Below are 23,178 nucleotides of genomic sequence, written 5' to 3'. Positions count from 1 at the left end.
CTCAGATTACCTTTTTCTTGCTGGGAAGATGACTACCTAAAAGCAATCGATAATAGAGTTGGGAAATATTTGTATCAAGCCAAGCCAAAAATCTATTACTTTACGTGTGCAAAAATATGCGTTGAGGTTGATCTGGAGAAGGGACTCCTTTGGAAATCAATCTCACGTTCGGGGAATGGATTCATAGACAAACTCTTGATTATGAGAAAATCCCATTTAAGTGTTTATACTGCCACGATTATGGGCATTTTTCTTGGGACTATGCCAAAGCCCCAGCTAAAGAATCAGAGGCAATGAAAAAGTAAGGAGGATAGTGCAAAACACAATGGAAGGGAGGAAATTGCAGAAAATCTAGAGCAAGTCATAATAAAAACATTATCCCTCAGGCCTGGTCATCCTCATCAAGAACCCCATTTCAAATCATACAACAATCAAAAGAAGGAGGAAATGCATAAGAGAATTTAGAAACTGAAAGCAAGACTTCAGAAGAAGAGGATGAACTAGAGGTCAAGGATGAGGAAGAAGTTGTGGATCCAAAGGAAAATCAAGTTCAAAATGCACCCACCGGTGAAGGGAAGAATATGCTTGATGGATTTGGAGTAAATAACCCAAAAATAGTCGGAAATGGTGAGGAACCTCCCCTAAAGGATCCTAGAATTGTTGGATCTAGAAGTGTCAATGTTAACTCTCCAAAATCCGTGGTAGTTACAAGGCATATGACTCACACCTTGAACTAGGTATATGAGGGAAGAAATTATGAAATGGGAAGCAAATGAAAAAAAGCTCAAATATACCAATGAAGAGGTCAGAGAGCATGAAGCCGAACAAAACAAGAAGTTGGAGCATTAACCAATAATTAGAGAAGCATTCAAACACAAAGGGGAAAGTCGAGGTAGTGGTGATGTTGGAGGAAGGACTTTGCAAAACCATCCTCATAAATGAAAATCCTCTCATGGAATGTAAGGGTTATGGGAACCCTCTGAAAACCCTGGCGGTAAAATATCTAGTGAAACAAGAAGAACCCTCAATTTTATTTTGCAAGAAACAAAATTGGAAAATTATGAACTTTTGCGGATGGCTAGAAGCTTTGGGAGAGAATGTACAGGAGTGATTCAAGGATTGTGAGGAGCATCTAGTGGTGTCACCATGTTTTGGCCTGTAACCCAATTTTGATTAATTGACAATATTAAAATGCAATGTTAGATTGCAATAATCCTGGAGAAGGTGGACTCCAGGGAACGAATACCTTTTATCAATATATATGCACCTATTTTAAATAGTGAAAAGGCATAATTTTGGGATTCTTTGTAGTCGGTATGAAATCATGGGTGGAAGGAGAACTACATAATGGGAGAATATTTTAATATTGTTCTAGGGGAAGAGGAGAAGCAAGGAGGTAATCCAGTTGGGATCCAGTCACGGAACAAATGGAATATCTTATTAGCCACTGGGAATTGGTGGATATGCAACCAAAAAAAGGTAAGTACACTTAGACCAATCATATACAAGGAGAAATTTACATAACTGCAAGATTAGATAGATTTTTGTTGCATGCTAATTGGTTTCCCAGAGGTTTAAACTGTTGCTGTGAAATCAATGCCCAATGTGAGTTCATCATCCAATAACAATGGTTATGGTAAATTATAGAATTTCAGCATGATCCCCTTTCACTACAACCTAGGTCGGTTGCAGGAAGAGGCAGCGGTGGAATTAATATCTTTAGTGTGGTGTCACCTTATCACGTGGTCCCCAACATCTGTTTTGGAAACAAATATCTGATTTGTTGAAAAAGACTTGTGACAATGGCTAAGAATAAATTACCAACCTCCGGGGTGAAGGTGTCACGGGTTAGTGTAGCAATTAGAAGCACATCAATGCAACACAAAATAATCTATAGTTGAAAGGGAACACCAACTTAGAAGACAAGTTTTTTCCATAAATCGGTAGGTGGAGAGAATTGATGGTTGAAATCTTGTATCTTATGGTTGTAGGGAGGTGATTAGAACACTGCATTCTTCCATAAGCAAGAAAACTCCAGGGAGGCTTGAAACAAAGTAAAATCCATAACTCTAGAAGGTAGGCCGATAATAAACTCATTCGAAGAAATTTAAGCAAAAGCCTATCATCATTTTAATATGTTATACTAGGAGGATGGGTAGTATGATTCAGTCAAAGCAACGGAATCTGTAAAGAATATGTCATGTGTGATGACTAAAGAGGAAAATCAAAAATTGATGCAGGAAGTAGAGGAGATGGAAATACAAGAAGCAATATGGGATCTTGAGCCAGAAAAGGTGCTCGGGCCTAATGGCTTTACCATCAACGTTTTCAGGACGTTTTGGTCGTTAATAAAAAAGGATCTCATTAGAATGTTAAAACAACACTCAAATAAAAGCTAAGGTTATAGGTGCTACAAATTCTTCTTTCTTAGTGCTCATTCCAAAAGAATCCAATCTTGTGAACTTCTACATATTTCAGCCAATTTCACTTTATAACTCATCATACAAAGTGCTCACAAAAATCATAGAAAATAGATTGAAGAAGAATTTGCTGAAATTAATTTCCGAAAATCAAGGAGGGTTTATGAAAAAGTGTTAGATCTCGTACAAAATATTTTTGGTCCAAGAGATAATACAGTCAAGGAGATAATACACTCAAGCAAAGAATCTAGGATGGTTATCAAACTGGACATGGAAAATTCCTTTGACCAAGTAAGAAATGCATTTTTGTATCTTGTGCTTGGAAAATTAGGATTTTCTAGTGAATTCATAAGATGGATCAAAGCATGCATAGGGTCTCTATGGATTTCTCCACTGATCCATGGAATACTAGCCTCCTTTGTTGTGTCATGAGGTCTAAGGTAGGGATGCCCTTTATCACCTCTCTTGTACATTATCATGGCTGAAAGTCTTAGTAAAAATCTAGAGAAAGCTAAGGCTGAAGGCAATTTAACAGGTTCAAATATTGCAGGGCATGTAAAGGAAGTCAATCACACACAGTTCGCTGATGATACCCTACTCTTGGGAGGGGCATATACAATTATAGCAAGAAGTTTCAGAAAAATATTAAACTCTTATATTTAATTGTCTGTGAGAATGGTAAATAAGCAAAAGAGTCAAATATATGGTTGGAATTACGATGCCTCTGTATTAGAAGAAATATGAAAGATTTTTGAATTTCTAGTAACATGTGAATGGAAATCATTTAAGTATTTAGGCCTCCCCATCTCCATAGGATCACCCAATATAGAGGATTCAGATTTAATGTTGCAAAAAATAAAATAAAAAAATACCAAGTTGGGGCACCCAATGAATAAACGTTACAGGGAAAGTGGTACTTATTAAATATGTATTGTCATCCTTGGCTAGTATATATTGGATCAGGGCTTCTCATGCCTACAAGTGTTATTCATCAGATCAGTAGTCTTCTACAAAGGTTCATATGGCAATTGGACCACAGTCAGATTGCCTAGGAAGTTCAGGGGCTTGGCCATAAAATATATGGAGTTTATGTACTTGGCACTAGGAGCTAAAATAGTATGGCGCCTTCTCTTAGACTCCAATGAATGGTGGAAATTGGCCTTATTAAGGAACTATTTTCATAAAAATAAGTTAATTAGGATGGAGTGAGAAGTGTGTTCAGAACATGGCTCTAAAATTTGGAAATTGTGAAAATATGTGGCCAATGTAGTCATTGATAACTTAGGATGGGAGATGGGCAATGGTGCTAGGATTCAAATATGGGAGGATAGAATCCCATCTGCAACTTTTCTCAATGAACATGATGAAGCTAAACAGTTAGAAATTTCGATGGATAGGCATGGAATTTGGCCCTGTTAATATTGGTCAATGGAATGATACTTTTTCAGCGATATGTTCCTCGGCAAGCGGATAAGCTAGAGAAAGAGGAAAACTTAGCATGGAAAATCACAATTTTTCTTAATTTGAGGTTCAATGCGGAAGAGATTTATGGGGTTTTGTTATTGAAAAATGAAGAGAATGTAATTGGAAACGGGGCATCTGGCAAGGTTTATCGTGCTGACCTACCCAACAATGGAACTGTAGTAGTGAAGCACGTATGGATGGCCACCAAGATGGATATGGACAATCATAAGAAGAAGAAGAATAACAAAGTTGACAAGGGTCAGCGATTGGCCAAGGCATAAGTTGAAACTTTGGGAACTGTTCACCACAAAAACATAGTGAAGCTTTATTGTTATCTGTCCAAAAGGCATTCAAATGTGTTGGTTTGAAGTTTTGCGGAGCATTAATTGTTTGGATTGGTCGACGCGAAACATGATTGAATTAGGGGAAGCTCAAGGATGACGATATCTTCATCATGATTTCTCCCATGTGATCATTCATAGAGATGTCAATTCTAACAATATCTTGCTGGATTAATTTTATGAGGCCAAGATTGCTGATATTGGTGTTGCAAAAGTTGTTCAAACTAGCAATAGAGGAGGGGATAGTGCAACAAATGTTGTACGTACTCACGGTTACTTTGCTCCTGGTAAGTTTTTCAACTCTTTTGTTTGGCATATGTGAGTCCATTTTCTTCCTTGATTTTTCCTACACAATGTTTTCTGCTCTTAAGTAATGCGTTTTTATAACAAGTTTTGCAGTTCTTGATATTTAACATTATTGAGATATTCATTTTATTGATATCTTTTGCAAATGGATGCAACCTGAATTGTACACTGTTTATGTATTTCTTTGGCAAAATATGCATACTCCAAAAATGTCACCGAAAAGAGCGATGTTTACAGTTTTGGTGTGGTTTTGTTGGAGCTCATAATTGGAAAACGACCTAATGAACTGAAATTTGGAGAGAACAAGGATATTGTTTATTGGATTTTGTAGAAAATATGTGAAAATAAATATGCATTTGTGGTTCTTGACTCGAGGATTTTGATCTCATTTAAAGAAGAAATGATTCAGTCTCTGAAAATTGCAGTGTTTTGCACACACAAACTACGAAATTTCTGGCCTTCTGTGAGAGTTGTGCAGATCCTTGCGACTGCACTACAACCATGCAAGTACAGGACTCAAAGCCTACGAATGAGGACTCAAAGCACAAAGTAAAGGACTCAACGCCTGCAAATGTGGAATCAAAGCATGAAAATGTTATAGTTGTAGAAACCTGTGTTGTAATTATCCTTTGCAAGTAATCACTAATTTTAGGTTCCGAGCGACAATCCAGGGATATTTATTACCTGGAGTATATTTGTTATAGAGAGGCACAATGACATATCAGAATAGTGATTTATCAAGTTGGTGTAGTTCATGTGGTAAGGAGGTGTTGCAATTATCTAGTCCACCTGGTTCCAGTCCTATTGATATTGAGATGGTTATTTTTTGGGAGTCATTTCACCTGGTTCCAGTCCTATTGATATTGAGATGGTTATTTTTTGGGAGTCATTTCACCTGGTTCCAGTCCTATTGATATTGAGATGGTTATTTTTTGGGAGTCATTTCTCAATGAAAAATAATAGGGTCCATGGATGTAGTTAGTATCATGGTTTTTTCAAAGTTATAATTAGTTAGTATCATGGGTTTTCGAAAGTTATAATTTAGTTTTTTAAATTTTGGCAATGTGAAATGTAACATGATGTAAGTGTTTTAAGTGTTTTGATGTCTATGGACATTTACCAGCGATTTAATTTATATGGTTGCGCTAGTGTTTTTTTGTTTTTTACTTTAATAAAAGTATATAGGTTTATATGGTTTTTTTTAATGGTTGGTAGTTTAGGAATCAGTGGTCTTGGTAAACCATGGTATTCGCCTATGATATTTCATGAAAAATAAAACAAATGCTAATATTAAAGTAGTGAAATATATTTGTATGGTCATTAATTGATGTTTTTAAATATTGGTGAGTTACCAACTCATGGTATTTGTATTTGCAACATTATAATAATAGAATAGTAAAAAATATAGCTTTTAAATGAAAAGGAACCCATATGTGTGTGTGGGGTGGGTGCTTGTTATTTGTAAAGGAGATATGATGGAAATATGATATATTGGTCTCAATCATTGAAAACTTAATTAATAACATTTTGGAAAATGAGTATAGCCAACATGTACATTTTTAAGAGTTGAATTATCACCATCCTAGTGATACAAAATTAAACATGAACACAAAAAGTCATAGATATAACCATAAACACAGAGATGCAACATAAATAACACTTCATTTAATTAAAATCAAATACTGGAATATGCTTACAAACAGAGTGGAAATAAAGTAGCTCAGGTGATGGTAGCTTATCTCTGAGAAGACATGTGGTGGCTGCATGCCTCTGAAGTGTGTTACAATGAGGCTTGAAGGCCTATTTATTATTGAGAAACAATGGAAAACCATAATCATTCAAAAACCTAATCCTAGGAGATGAAGCGTCAAAACTATGGGTCATGTTTTTCTAAATTGGTACATCAACTTCCCGGGGTAAGTTGGGATATGATCTCCATTTGAAGCACACAATACCTCATCAAAAACATCTATCTGAGGACTACAAATTTCTAAAGAAAACATCAATCCATAATTTGTTTTTGCCAAGTTTCCCCAAAAACATTGTTTAGAGCCTCAAAACGGCTCTGGAAGTTTAAGACCTGAAAAAATACCAAAAACCAGTTGTAATATCCCTCTGTTGCAATAAAACCACTCTGGTTAGACTGATTTGGGTAGAAATAATGAAGTAAAAGCCAAAGAATAATATTTCATTAATTATGTAAATGATTATTTATTAATAAATAAATATATGAGATATATGTACTTGGGAATGAGACACCTAGAAAAGAGATTCTTGCCAAAATAAAATAAAGATAAAATCTCATTAATAAATGAGATTTGATATTTCTTTCATGATAAGTAATCTAGAATAAAATTCTAGATAAACTTAATGGATGGGAGAGAAAGATCCATTAAGTTTCTTAGCTGGAGAAAGATGCTAAGCTTAGAAAATCCTAAAAGCACCATGGGAGAGAAAGGCGAGCTTTTATGGAAAAGCCTAGGCAAGTGGATAAGATGAATCACCAAAAGTGGGACGCTGCTAAAGGAAACCTTATCATGAAAGGTATTAAATATCTATTGAAGGGATCAACAAGGGGTTGTTGATCTCTTGGCAAGAGCGAATCTCTGCACGGGGGAGAGCTAATGGAGATGAGTTCTATGGTTGGGAGGAGAACAATATTCCATTCTCAAGTGCATTCTAATTGCATTTTTTTGGTAAGGTTACAATTTACCTTGCTTTAAATATTTAAGGTTAGTGTTGATTGTTTGGTTTATTATTTAACTTTGAGAATAACATGCAATAATGATTATATAATGGGGTCTCGTGTCTATTTCTTGGTGAAATGGAAGCCGTGAATATTATAATGTTGCATTCGTACAAAATAGGAAATAGTGAATAATTTATTTCTACAAATTTCATTGACATTGTGCTTTTAAAGTTAAAATTTCTATGAAATACCAAGTAGAGCATCGTTGATTTTCTATAGACTTTTTCTGTAATATGTGTTATTAGATCAACACTATAAGTAAGAATTATTTACTACATTAACTAAGGAATAATGAGCATGTACATTTATATCATAGATATATTGTTAAACTAAACATCTGAGATGAGTAGTATATACATTTAAGTTATATATGGCAAAGAGTCATAGGAAGAATATATCAACTTTAGACCATTATTACTACTATGCATAAATGAAATAAGCACATATGTATTTCTTAGAAAGTCATAGGAACAGTAGAACAGTTCAACCATTAGAGAACATAATTTGGATATAGTTCCTTTCAAAGGAAAGACATAGTAAATCTGATATAGAAAACACATTCAAATTAATGAATTATGGCCTAAGCACACTAGTCTGTAGCTAAAATTTTGTAGAATATATGTAAAATATTTTCTATATAACAAAAAAATATATATCTTAGGAAGCAAGATCTATTACAGTACCTCGATATTCCAACGAGAGGAGTTAGGTATCCCTCCATTCTCGCACTTGCTCAGTTAAGACACCTGAGAATGCTAATTAAGGTATTATTCTCAACTCCTACGACTAGAAACACATAGCCTTGTACATCAACAGTCAAAAAATTGTGACAAGCTTAGGATTCTAGGTAAATACTCGAGACAGAGTCAGATCTGAATAAAACAATAGAGAAAATATGGTAAACCATTAAGTTCACATATCAGTTCAGAGAACAGGAAAAAAAATAAATTTTGTGCATGAGATATAACAGAATTATTGGTATCCTGGAGAAATTGAACAAGTAAATTGTATATATGATATTAATAGAAATAAAGCATAGTAATAAATGGAAGTGGAGAAAACCCAAATAGACACTACACTAGTAGTTGAAACAATGTAGGTAACTAGTGGAATACATGTAGTATTGTAACGCAAATGTAAACTATGTGCTGGAGGTCGAAACAGAACATACAATGAACAAAATACTTTAAACCTCGTCTAAGATGACATGTGCATAGATTACACATAAATTAAAGAAAAACAAGTTCAAAAAGTAAATTTGTCGAGCCTAAACCCAGCACTGGGCTTTCCCTCTTAAAAGGGAGAAATTAACCAGCTTCATTATTTACAGAGTCACCATGACATATATTGACACATGTAGTGTCATTTAATACAAAAGAAGGAGTGGACACCACCGTGTGGCGAACCAGCAAGAACCAACAAGACAACATATAATCCTAAGGAAATTTATAATGAAAATGCTATAGGTAGCCTTGAACCATAATGGTTTCCACGACTTGAGTGGAATTCAATAGCAATCAACTAGAAAAAGAAGTGAAACCCATGGTGACCATCAATATCTAGAACCCTCTGAAGAAAAGAGTCAACGGACCTAGAAAATGGGACAAAGAAGCAATGCATTAAATGGAGGAATAAAACATGAGAATAACAAACCTCAAACTTATGATTGTGAAGTTTCGTGTTACCTATAAGTGAATGAAACCAACAACAACAAGAGAGAAAAGGTAAGAGTCAAACCTAGTAAATGAAAACGATAATAACCAAAGGGTGAGATACAAATGAAACTCTGCGATAGAGAAATGCATTATATCTTCAACTCATTAGAGGAAACCGAAATTTGTTCCCGAGAACAATGTTTGGCATGCATAGGTTCAAGGAAAAAAGGGTCAATGCAAGACTCTTAACCTATTATCACTATAACGAATTGCTTGGAGGACATTAAAAAGAGAAACCATGTGATGTTACCTGCGAGGTCCAGATGCTCACATTTTGGCTTCGTTGAGAAACCTGGGCATAGCCCTCTGGAAATACCATAGAATAGAACCCCAGAGATTAAGGGTATCATGAGACATGCATCTCTGCAATCAAGTAAAGCGAACATTAAGCCAAAGGAACCCTACCTGTAGGTTAAGTATAACTAACAAGAAAGACAAACCATTGCAAAAATAATACAATACTCGAAAATGCACACCATGTACAAGCAAATACCACCATAGGAGAAATATTTCCAAAGAAATGCTACAATAAACAAGGTGACGATTGTCAGAGGGACATTATGCAAATGGTGCAGGGGATTTGAAGCTAAATCCATCTCGTAAGAATATAAGCAAAAAAAGGAACTAGCGAATGGGTGAAAATGGTTCTAAAGGGAGTGTACATGCCAGATGGGAGGCACAGAACTCATTAAGGTGATCTTGGAGAGAAAATAGGGGTAGTTCGACATCCTTAGGGTTTATTCAGAGCTTTGCCAAACCCTTCCCTTAGGGCACAGCAACAACAAAAACGCATTGTGAAAAATGAGATTTAGGCTATGAGATTAGAGTTATGTGGTATAGTTCCACCGTTAATCCTTATTCGAGTGGTCGTAGTCATTGATCACCACATTAGTAGGGTTGGGAGTGCACCACAGACGTACACCACCCATCACGTGAACCTCACCATGTGGCAGAGGAGTAGTGGGGCGTACAACACCAAGCTAATGGGAAGGATATGATAACCCAACCCAACCATACAAATTTGAAGAGTTCATCCAACTGTAACCAAGGTATCATGCCACATTCGTTAAACATTAAATGAATTTAGTGGCCAATGTTAAGAAACCACTTAGAAGCGAATTAATAGAAACGATAAACCAATATAATCTAATGGCTAGGGGCCATGTGTATGCATGGGCCTACACTCGTCCCAAGAATAAAATTCAGATTTAGAAAAGGTAAAATGTTAATACCCAAGTTAATGGATCCACTTGATAACCTCATGAAAACCAACGAAGGCTCATATGCCATAGTTCACATGGTTATATCATAGGTCTGATGTATTATAAGGTTGAAATGATCTAAATATGAACTTATATATTAGTTCAATCCATAAGTTAACCATTAATATTATGAAGTTAATGGATGGCATGTAATATAAAATATCCAACCATGTTTTAACTCCCATAAAACATAACATTTAATGCATATTTTTAGATATCAATGGATGACCAAATTATTAGTGTGGTATATCCTTGAACATAGTAAGACTCCATAGAACTCTGTGGTAACTTGAAGGTATTGTGATGAAGAGAAATTGCTAATGATTCCAAACATCATATTTATAGGAGACATTATGAATATTAACAAAAATACTAAATCATATATAATACACATGGACAAAACGTTGGGACATGGTCCCCTACGATCAATTTTGGGGAAAAAACCTAAGTTTTGGGGTAGAAAGCCCAAGTTTTTGCTATGTAAAGAAAATATCCACAAGATGTGGTTGCAGAGCACGTAGATAGTAAAGTGTCATAAAGGGTTTTTACCTTCTTTTATGTAAGTTGTGTCAGCTTTAGTAGATCTACCCATGGTCCGCAGACCATGGGATTGTATAAAACGGAGAGTCTTAGAGAGTCTAAGGCAGTTGATGGTTCATGATATTGATGAAGACAAAGGTAATGGGTCAGTAGAAGTGAAAAGTGAAGAGTCTTAGAGTAGAAGAGAGGCTCTGCAGTTGAGTGCGTAGAGGCCTAGAGTAGAGTCTGCAGCTAAGTGTGCGGACCCTTGGAGCTGAGTGCTTAGGGTAGTCTTTAGTCTGTAACCGGAACTGAAGTATCAATAAAGAGATTATTCCAAAAATATCTATTTTTTGTCCATTTACTTCTATTATGAATGAATGTGTTTATGTTATGACGAATAATGGGGTTATGATTTAATACTGTATTGATGTGCGATTCTGCATGTTTTACATTGTTATAAGAATGCAAGTAATAATTTATATTTACGTGAAGAATATCTTAATGCATGTTAAAGTTATCAGATACTTAAGCCAACCTAGGTAAATACAGAAGTAGGAGTAATCACAGAGGCGTGTAAGTAGTTTATTCACCTGTTTAGGGTCCATGAAAGACAGTCGTAGAACTTCACGAAGGTCTAGAGGCTGGTAAGAGGAAGTTATATCAATAAGCCTTAAGGGCTTATCGATCTGCACGAAGGAATATTAGGGGCATAAAACGACATCACAATCATCTCTGGGTGTAGAAACTTGGTTCCAGCATCCCCCCATATTGCTTTGGGTGAGACTTCAATCTACGCTTCGCGGATTGATGCCGAAAGGGCCACTAGTGTAGGGATTTGTTTGGAAAACTAAACTCTGAACCTAGTTCAAGACCCACTAAGTCAACACAAAATAAGAAGTACATTCTTCTCATGACACCCTCTAATTTAGTAATGTTGGAAAAAAGATAGTGTGAACTAGAGGTACGTTACAAATGGTATCAAAGCTTAGGCTCAACCCTTGGGCCTAATGGGCTTCAACACTAAAATGAGAATGGACTCAATTGAGAATGGTAAAGCATCCATACAACTATTATAACATTTTTTTCCTCTCACAAACAATTTTCTAGGTTCAAATTTCAGACCCAATGGGCATAACTATACCATTAATAATTTATTTTGAAATTACTTAAGTTACTGGTTGTACATTAGTTCTAGAACAAGAATATGGAGGACATAGTTATAATAAGTACATACTGAATAACCACTAAAGGGTAAAGGAAACATAAAACTAATCAGTTTTTTTTTCTAATCACTACAGACACACATACAGGAAGGAGCATGTAGCAGGTAGGAAAATTTGACCTTCCTAAACAATTCTGAGATAATGCTTGAAACAACAAGAATACCCTTTCGGGTGGAAACCAATAAGTGGAAAATAGAAAAAATTGGAAGCAACCAGTCATGCTAAAGAAACTGGGAAAGTCTAGCCTATGATCAAGGGTCTTCGTAAACCATGATATTCACCTATGGTATTTCATGAAAAATAAAATAAATACTAATATTAAAGTAGTGAAAGATATTTGCATGGTCATTAATTAAAATTTTTAAATATTTGTGAGTTGCCAACTCATGGTATTTGTATTTGTGACATCATAATAATAGAACAGTGAAAAATATAGCTTTTAAGTGAAAAAGGCACCCATATGTGTGCGTGGGGCAGGTCCTTGTCATTTGTAAAGGAGATATGATGTAAACATGAAATATTGGTTTCAACCATTGGAAACTTAATTAATAACATTTTGGAAAATGAGTATAGCCAACATGTACATTTTTAAGAGTTGAATTATCACCACGCTAGTGATATGAACGTAAACATGAACACAAAAATCATAGATATAGCCATAAAAACATAGATGCAACTTAAATAACACTTCATTTCATTAATATCAAATACTAAAATATGCTTACAAACAAAATGGAAATAAACTAGCTCGGGCGATGGCACCTTATCTTTGAGAAGGCATGTGGCAACTACATGCCTTTGAATTGTGTTACAATGAGGCTCGAAGGCCTATTTAGTATTGAGAAACAATGGAAAACACTACACATCCAAAAACCTAATGCTAGGAGATGAAGTGTCAAAACCATGCATCATGTTTGTGTAAATCGGTACATCAACTTTCTGGGGTCATAACTTGGCATATGATTTCCGTTTGATGCACACAATACCTTGTTAGAAAGATATTTCTAAGGACTGCAACTTTTAAAAGAAAACATTATCAATGATTTTTGTTTGCCCATTTTTCCCCAAAAAACTTCGTTTAGAGCCTCAAAATGGCTTTGGAAGTTCAAGACCAAAAAAACTGCCAAAAATAGTTGTAATATCCCTATGTTGCAGTAAAAAAACTTTGGTTAGACTAAGTTGGGTTAGAAAGAATGGAGGAAAATCCAAAGAAGAATATTGCATTAATTATGTAAATGATTATTTATTAATAAATAAATATATGAGATATATGTACTTGGGAATGAGACACCTAGAAACGAGATTCTTGCCAAAATAAGATAAAGATAAAATCTCATTAATAAATGAGATTTGATATTTCTTTCATGATAAGTAATCTAGAATAAAATTCTAGATAAACTTAATGGATGGGAGATAAAGATACATTAAGTTGCCTAGTTGGAGAAAGATGCTACGCTTAGAAAATCCTAAATGCACAGTGGGAGAAAAAGGCAGGCTTTTATGGAAAAGCCTAGGGAAGTGGATAAGATGATTCACCGAAAGTGGGACGCTACTAAAGGAAGCCTTATCATGAAAGGTATTAAATATCTATTGAAGGGATCAACAAGGGGTTGTTGATCTCTTGGAAAAAGTGAATTTCTGCACGAGGGAGAGGTGACGGAGATCAATTGTATGGTTGTGAGGAGAGCAATGCTCCATTCTCAAGTTTATTATCATTGCATTTTTCTAGTTAGGTTATGATTTACCTTGACTTAAATATTTAAGGTTAGTGTTGATTGTTTGGTTTATTATTTAACTTTGAGAATAACATGTAAGAATTATTATATAATGGGGCCTAGTGTCTTTTTCTTGGTGAAATGGAAGCTAGGAATATTATAATGTTGTATTTGTATAGAACATGAAAGAATGAATAATTTATTTCTGCAAATTTCATTGACAATGTGCTTTTAAAGTTAAAATTTCTATGAAATAACAAGTAGAGCAACGTTGATTTTCTATAGACTTTTTCTGTAATATGTGTTATTACATCAATACTGTAAAATAGGAATTCTATACTACATTAACTAAGGAATAGTGAGCATGTACATTTATATCACAGATATATCGTTAAACTAAACACCAAAGATGAGTAGTATAGGTGATTAAGTTATATATGGAAATGAGTCATAGAAATAATATATCAACTTGCTATTACTACTCTACACAAATCAAATAAGTATAGATGTATTTCTCATAAAGTTATAGGAATGGTAAAACAATTCAATCATTAGAGAAAATAATTTGTATACAACTCATTTCAAAGGAAAGACAAAGAAAATCTCATACAAAAAACACATTAAAATTAATGAATTATGGCCTAAGCACATTAGTTTGTAGCTGAAGTTTTGTATAATATATGTAAAGGATTTTCTATATAACAAAAAAAAATATGTCTTACGAAGTAAGATCTATTATAGGACCTCTAGATGCCGACGAGAGGAGAAAGGTATCCCTCCATTCTCGTAGCTACTCAGTTAAGGCACTTGAGAATGCTAATTAAGGTATTATGCTCAATTCCTACGACTAAAAACCCATAGACTTGTACATCAACAATCAACAAATTGTGACAAGCTTAGGATTCCAAGTAAATACTCGAGAAAGAGTCAGATCTGAATGAAACAATAGAGAAAATATGGTAAACCATTAAGTCCACATATTAGTCCAGAGAATAGGAAAAACAAATAAATTTTGGGCATAAGAGATAACAGAAGTACTAGAAGCTTGGAGAAATCGAACAAGTAAATCATATATATGATATTAATAGAATCAGAGCATAGTAATAACTGGAAGTGGACAAAACCCAAATAGACATTGTTTACTGGTTGTTGAAACAATGCATGTAACCTGTAGAATACATGTAGTACTATAACGCAAATGTAAGTTGTGAACTGGAGGTTGAAATAGAACATAAAATGAATAGAATCCATATAAATTACTGTAAACCTTGTCTAAGATGACAGGTGCTTATATTACATAGAAATCAAAGAAAAATAGGTTCAAAAAGTAAATTTTTCAAGCCTAAACCCAACACTGGGCTTTCCCTCTTAAAAGGGATAAATTAACTGGTTTCATTAATTACAGAATCACCATGAAATATATTGAGGCATATAGTGCCATTTAATACAAAATAAGCAATGGGCACAACTGTGTGGCGAACTAACAAGAACCAACAAGACAACATATTATACTAAGGAAATTTATAATGCAAATGTCACTGGTAGCCTTGAGCCATAATGGATACCATGACTTGAGTGGAATTCAACAGAAATCAACTAGCAAAAGAAGCGAAACCCATGGTGACCATCATCATCTAGAACCCACTTAAGCAAAGAGTCAATCGACCTAGAAAAGGGCCAAAGCAACAATGCATTAAAGGGAGGAATGAAACCTGCGAACAACAAACCTCGAACTTATGACTTTGAAGTTTCTTGGTACCTGTAAGTGAATTACACCAACAACAAGAAGACAGAAAAGGTAAGATTCAAACCCATTAAATGGAAATGATAATAACCATAGGGCAAGAGACAAATGAAATTGTGTGATAGAGAAATGAATTATACCTGTAACTCATTAGAGGAAACCCAAAGTGGTGCCTGAGACCAATGTTTGGCATGCATAGGGTCAAGGAGGAAAGTGTCAGTGCGAGACTCTTGAGCCATTCTCACTATAACGAATTGCTTGCAGGAAATTAAAAAGAGAAACTGTGTGAGGTTACTGGCGAGCGCCAGATGATCGCATTTTGTCTCTATTGACAAACCTAGGCAGAGCCCTCTACTGGAAATACCATGGAACAGAACCCTAGATATTAAGGGTATCATGAAACCTACATCTCTACAACCAAGTAAAGTGAACAGTATGCCAAAGGAACCCTTTCTGTAGGTTAAGTATAATTAACAAGAAAGGCAAACTATTGGAAAAATAATACAATACCTGCAAATGCATGCCCTGTACAAGCGAACGCTGCCATAGGAGAAATATTTCCAAAGAAGTGTTGAAAACATGGGGTTCCCGTTGTTAGAGGGACATTAGGAAAATGGTGTAGGGGATTTGAAGCTAAATCCATCTCCTGAGCAAATATACGATACAAGGGAACTAATGGATGGTTTAAATGGATTTTGAAGGGAGTGTACATGCCAAATGGGAGGCGTAAAACTCATTAAGGTGATCCTGACAAGTAAAGAGGGGTAGTTCGACATCCTTAGGGTTCAGCCAGAGCTCTGCCAAACCCTTTCCTCAGAGTGTAGTAGCAACATAAGAAAAATGTGCAAAATGAGATTTAGGTTATAAGATTAGGGTTATGTGGTATAGTTTGATTGTCGATTCTTATTCGAGTGATCACAACAATTGATCACCACCTTAGTAGGGTTGGGTGTGCACCACAAACATATGCATTAAAGGATATGATACCCCAACCCAAAAATACAAATGTGCATATTTCATCCAATTGTAAGCAAGGTATCATGCCACGTTCATTAAACATTAAATGACTTTAGTGGCCAATGTTAAGAAACCATTTAGAGGCGCATTAATATAAACGATAAACCGATATAATTTAATTGTTAAGGGCTAGGTTTACACATAGGCCTGCACTCATTCCAAGAATAAACTTCAGATTTAGAAAAGGTAAAATTTTAATACCCAAGTTAATGGATCCACTTGATAACGTCACGTAAACCAACGAAGGCTCATATGTCATATTTCGCATGGTTATATCATAGGTTTGATGTATTATAAGATTGAAATTATCTAAATATGAACTTATATATTAGTTCATTCCATAAGTTAACCATTAATCTTATGAAATTAATGGATGGCACGTAATAGGAAATATCCAACCATGTTTTAACTCCCAGAAAACACAACATCGAATGCATATTTCTAGATAGCAATGGATGACCAAATTATTAGTGGGGTATATCCTTGAACATAGTAAGAATCCATAGAACTCTGTGGTAACTTGAAGGTATTGTGATGAAGAGAAATTTATAATGATTGCCAACATCATATTTATAAGAGAAATTATGGAAAATAACAAAAATACTAAATCCCATATAATACGCATGGACAAAATAAGAAGTACAATCTTCTTATGACGCCCTCTAATTTAGTAATGTTGGAATAAAAAATAGCATGAAATAGAGGTACATTACAAATGGTATTAGAGCTTAGGCTCAACCCTTGGGCCTAATGTGCTTCAACACCAAACTGAGAATGGACTGGACTAAGAATGGTAAAGCATCCATACAATTGTTGTAACATTTTTTTCTTCTAATAATCAATTTTCTAGGTTCAAATTTTGGACCTAATGGACATAGCTATACCATTAATAATTTCTTGCGAAATTACTTAAGTTACTGGATGTGCATCGTTTTTGGAACAAAAATATGGACGAAATAATTATTATAAGTACATATTGAATAATCCCTGAAGGGTAAAGGAAATATAAAACTAATTCAGTTTTGTTTTTCTAATCACTACAAACACACATACAGGAAGGAGTATACAATAGTTAGGAAAATTTGAACTTCCTAAACAATTATGAGATAACACTTGAAACAATAAGAATACCCTTTCGGGTGGAAAAACCGATAAGTAGACAATAGAAAAAAATTGGAAGCAACCAATGGGTGATGCTAAAGAAATTGAGAAAGTCCAGCTCAAAATAAGGATTAGGCCAATTACAAAGGGCAGAATAGCTAGTTTCATTTGGTTATCACTCGCTGATCTTCCATGGACTGTACCAATGCCTAGTAAAGTACCACAAAAGATGGGAAAACTAGCAAATTTTCACGTCTTGATCACCAAACTGAGGTAGTAAAATTAAAACTATCCATAATAAAGGGAAACATCGTACACTACTGAAAATGTGTTTTCCTTTGAGGGATAAAAGTGGGTTCTTACAATTTCTAAAGCTTGGTTGCAATGGTAGAGTGATATCTGGATGAAAATCTTGTCCAGAAAATAAGTAAGTTCTAGGGAACACTGAAAAATTGAATTTTATGTGAGGAAGTTATTAACCGAACAAGAAGTGATATTGTGATACATAAAGGGGAGTTATGATATACATAAATTCATAAATTAGGAAATAATGGACCCGACCACATGTATAAATAAGTCCAGTTCTGTATAGACTCGAATAGTTCTTATAGATTTTACCACATTATTGCAATATCTCTGTTGATATTCTAAACTGTATGAGATGAGGTTGTGTTTTACTATTCAACAAGCCCCATTTTAATATATAATAAATTTCCTATGAAATTTATTATATTAAAATAGGGACCCTTTAGCTTTAAAAAGCCTTTGATTTTACTTCCTTAAAAAACCAAAAAATTAAAAAAATACAAAATCAACATAAAAAAATTGTTAATAAATCCTATAATCAAAGTTTAATACTTAGGTTTTTTAATTAAAACCCAAGTATTAAACCCTGATTATCCAAAAAAAACCAAATTCAATAGCCCTCGAGAACAAGACTATACTTAGGCTTTATAAAACCTCAAGTATTAGAAAATATGGGTTATTTAATTAAAAAAACAAAATAATTGGATTTTTGAATTCCTAAAGGTTGTATCTTTATAAACTCCAACTCATCTCGCTTCCCGCATCGCAAAAGTTCCAAAGGCTCAAGACCCCTCCGCCATTATCCATTACGATTGTGATTAGACCAGACTCAACGACAAGATTAATACAATTCTATGATTCCCCGCGTCTACGACTATCGCAATAAACCACAAAACTTAAGTCTCATACCTTAAATAATTGTGATATGCGATTAAGCTTTAACCCAATAGGAAAATCAACTTCAATCCCAACAGGATATCGTAAAAGCTTCAAAGGTTAAGTCCATACTCCTGCTAAATGCCGATTGGGATATGCGATGAAGCTCGGACCTGACGAGATTATAAAATCCATTCCATAATTTCCTTGTTTCCAGAGCTATCGTAGTTCCAAAAGTCCATGCCCCACTACCTACACTAATTTGTGATTGTGATTAGGCCAGCCGACCACCGATTGAGATATGCGATAAAGCCCCGGATGCGACGAGATTATCCACTGTAATCCATAAAACCCTTGCATCCGCGACTATCGCAAATACCAAAGAGTCATGCCTCATTTGAATTATGATTGCGATATCCTTCCTCATGTCAATCATGATTGCGCTAAAGCCTCGAACCCGACAGGATTATTCATTCTAATTCATAAATCCCCTGCATTCGCATAATCATAAGAATCACAGTCTCAATCCTTATGCACTATCGATTACAATTTGTTATAAGCCTCGGACCCGATAAGAATTATATGTCAATTCATAAAAATATCGCATCCGTGACTATCACAGTTCTTTTTACCATACCGCTTGTTCCAACGACTCCTACCAAATTTGACTGCGATATGCAATCATACCCAAGACATCTGCCATGTCATCCCTTACATCATCCCACAGATCACAAATCTCAAATATTTCAAGACTGTTGGTGTTGTATTGCTCCATTATTGCGATATGCGATATAGCCGGACCCAACGAGATTATACAATGCAATCCATAAATTCTCGCATTTGCGCAATTGCAAAACTCACACACCTTAAGCCATTCCTCCTCTACCCATTCCAATTGCGATTTAGTCTTATTCGTATTTTCGTCTATTTCAATAGGGATTTTCCTTGCCTGAAATATGATGATAATTCAGCCCTTGGTCTAAAAGCGATTGCATTTTTGTGATAAAACCATAAAGTCCACTTGTCTTGTCACAGAACTAGCTTCGCATTCCTATCCATGATGGTTGTGTTCAGATTTATTATGCTCTACGTTTTCATCCTAATTTCCTACAAAAGTGATTTGTTTCAAATAAAACTCACTTATCAATCTCATTTATTTCTAGCTTATTGATTCCTATTTTCGTTGTTCAGGTTCATGACAAGGGAGACAGTTATGCTGATAAGCAGCAGTTCAGTTCAAACAGATAGATAAACATCTAGAGAATTTGATGGAACAAACAAAGCTGATGAAGACAACAAATCAATTTCAGAACATTGCTACCAAAAAACTATTTTTATTTAAGCGTATTGAAGGGATCTGTTTAAATACCCTAAATGCTCTACACAATAGATTTAGTTGTTTTCTGTTATTTAAGCATACTTGTATAAAATAAAGATCCTGAATTTTATGAAAAAAGTCTTACGAAAGCTCACACTATTGTACTTTCATCCTTTTCTCAATAGAATGACTGGAACATTGTTTAGGAATTTTCATAAACAATTTTGAGAGGTTGCACTACTATACTCCTGGAATCATCTTTGTGGAAAGGAATAAACTGTTGTTATTTCTTTTATGAGTTGAGCAACATACATCTGGTATTTATGTATTTTTATCTTTGCTTTGTTCATAAATAAATATTGAATTTATCTTTTCAGATTGCATGTTACATGGTATTTAAAGAACAGTGTTACATGTATTCATTTTTGATCATGTTGCCATTGATATTTTTTACAAGTTAAGAAATTTTCTTTGATATGTTGAATGTGATATAAGTTATACACACTATTTTGATTAACTATTTAATCAAAGTAATCATCTTGAAATATTTTTATTACCATTGTTGTTTGAGCAATGTATATTTTCATTTACTAAGGAAAATCATTATAGATCGCATCCAGATAAATGTTAAACAATCTCGGGTTATAGAGTAGATTAATGCATATGTTTTCACATTTAATTCATTACTGCAAATCCATCTATTTCACTTCAATATAAGCATTACAAATTCATTCAATAACCTTTCATTGGGAAACTGACCCCATTATACCTAGTCAGAGACACTACCTAAATGGAAAACGAGTTGTCTCAAGGTACGGAACGGGTGGTTTTCCCCCTGTGTTGAGGCAACAGTTTTTGAGGCCCCATCAAGTTTTGGTGCTAGAAGGAGGGCATGAAGACTATGAATGGAAAGTAAGTCCAATCCAAAAACAAAAGGCCATTCTAAGAGTCATTCTCCCTTTAAATCTCCTTCAAATTCCAAATCCCCTCCAGAATCTCCTACTTTTAGATCAGGAGTTGTAGAATCACCTCCCAAGTCTCCTAGAATACTTCTTGAGATAATCCCTGCGGATTATACTCTAGAATTGTTGAAAAATGTGCAACAAAAAATGATAAATTTAGAAAGTGCTAAAAATAGAATTGTTAAAAATAGCAGTTTGGCCAATGAGCATTTTGGCCACCTTGGGTGAGAGGTGAAATTGCTAAAAATAGCATTTTTGGGTCCCTTCCTATTTATAGCAGTCCCTGGTCTATCTATAGGAAGTAAATTCAAATTTGGTCTTACCAGTAGTTTGGAATATTAATTAATTAATTCTCCATGAGTTAATTAGTAAAGGAAAAGAAAACTTGAAGTATTTGTGAGAACATGCAATTATTTCTCCACTAATTGGGGAATGTTTCCTTGATTTGCTCCATTGATTGAGGAATTAAGGATCAGTTCTATATTGAGAGGATCAGTTGACTTAGTTTAACTTAGTCAAGTTCAGTTAGACTAATTTAACAAGTTGTTAAATTAATGAGATATAGTTTGTTGATGCTTGCATGCATGTGACAACTATTATTTTTAGATAACTGTGTATTCATTCATGGATAACTGATGCATGTCAGTTTTGTCAGAGACCCAGTTGAGATCAGAGAAGGGACAGTGTACTATCAATTGGATGAATATTTTTCCTATAAGGGAAGCTCATCCATGATGAGGATTTATCTCCTTCAGGTTTGTGCAGTTATTTTAGAGGTCAGTGTTGTGTGTGAGGTGAGAATCACACAGGTTGCAACTGGAGGACCTAGGAAAACTGTGCATAGAAATAGGAGGCTTGGAGGGTAGAGGAGAAGGTTTGTGAGAAGCCTTTGACTGTATATGAGCAGCAGAGGGATTATACTGAGAGCTGGATAACTTCTGAGCTAAGGCTATGTGTAATTCAGACATATTTCCACTGATAATACAGAGATGGGGTTTTAGGCTGGTGCTTTCCCCCGGTTATATCTTCTGTGTTATGTGTGTTTGATTTCTCCATATCAGTTATATGTGTTCTTATTGATGTTGCTCATGTTTGATTAAGCTTCCGCTAAATTGGTTGTAGAAGTAGATCAAGTGTTTGCTTTAATACATTGCATTACCAAGTGATCTACAGGTGGGAATTTCTACATGGTATTAGAGCAAATGTGATCAAAGGAGAAAACCGTATACTGACAGGAGATTTCAAAGTTTTGAGTTTTGGGCCGAGAGTTTGTAGAGCAGATTTGAAAATTTCTGTACAAAATTTTCAGAAAGAAATAGCAGATTTGGATTCCTTGTGGAAAAATACCCAAAATAAAAAAACAAATCGACTGAATCAGAGTTCGAATGAGGGAGATATCGCTGATTTAAAAACAACTCTTTTTCTAGAAAATTTCGTGACGGCGGGAAAGTGGAAATAGATTGGTGTGCTAGCCAAGAACCTGTATGCACTTGACGTACAAGATGCATGCAAAGCCTTGAGGAGCAAGGCAATGGTTAGATACTTGGTGGTTGAGAGGGAGAGTAAATTACCTCTGAACATGCAGTGCCAAAAGAAGTCTGAGATGATTGTGGAGGAGCCATGATTGGTGCAACAGCTTCAGGAGGTTGTGGAGCAGCCATAACAGGGGAAGCTAAGAGGAGATCGACTAGAGACATCTACTCATGCAGAGATCTCCTGTATGGGGAAACTTCGAGCTAGGTGGGCAGAGGGATCACATGCAGCCATACCTCCAGGTAGGAGGTGGGCTGATATAAAGTGATCGTCCCAAGGAGGAGGGGCAGGATCCTTGAGGTACCAAACTTCTTGGATCAGACCTTGCTACGGGAGCCCCGATGTGGAGTAGTAGGAACTGATTGATTGGGTAGAGACAAATGCGAATGGAGTGGTAGAGAGAGCTACACTGCAGGGAATTCTAGGACAACGCAGAGCATGCAGGCTGCAACAATGCGAGAGGCACAAGTGTGTTGCACAATGCAGGGTAGCATAGAGAAGGGTGAAATGGTGTGAGATGCATGGATATGTTGCAGTAGCGTAGAGGTCAGAGAGGGAGCACTTGTCAGTAGCAGGTAGAGCTTTAGCATCAAAGTATGTTTCT

General features: G+C 35.2%; 1 long non-coding RNA gene across 3 annotated transcripts; it reads right to left on the bottom strand.

The window, feature by feature from the left end:
- Positions 1-14,954: 14,954 nt before the first annotated feature.
- LOC149141644 (uncharacterized) lies at positions 14,955-16,379 on the bottom strand. Of its 3 annotated transcripts, none has more exons than XR_016264500.1 (3): positions 15,972-16,379; positions 15,602-15,864; positions 14,955-15,476 (listed from the first exon to the last, which is right to left on the bottom strand). It is a non-coding gene; the product is annotated as an uncharacterized LOC149141644 (long non-coding RNA). The 3 variants fall into 3 exon arrangements; XR_016264499.1 differs by having other exon boundaries at positions 15,602-15,872; positions 15,972-16,376; XR_016264498.1 differs by lacking the exon at positions 15,972-16,379 and having other exon boundaries at positions 15,602-15,965.
- Between the last annotated feature and the right edge of the window lie 6,799 nt (positions 16,380-23,178).

The sequence above is a fragment of the Pinus tabuliformis genome, chromosome X (assembly GCF_031772625.1).
Source record: "Pinus tabuliformis cultivar Carrire ecotype Pingquan chromosome X, CPIR1, whole genome shotgun sequence".
In the NCBI taxonomy this organism is placed as follows: domain Eukaryota; kingdom Viridiplantae; phylum Streptophyta; class Pinopsida; order Pinales; family Pinaceae; genus Pinus; species Pinus tabuliformis.
The sequence above is the reverse complement of the archived record's forward strand: the minus strand, read 5'-3'. Positions and strand labels throughout refer to the sequence as shown.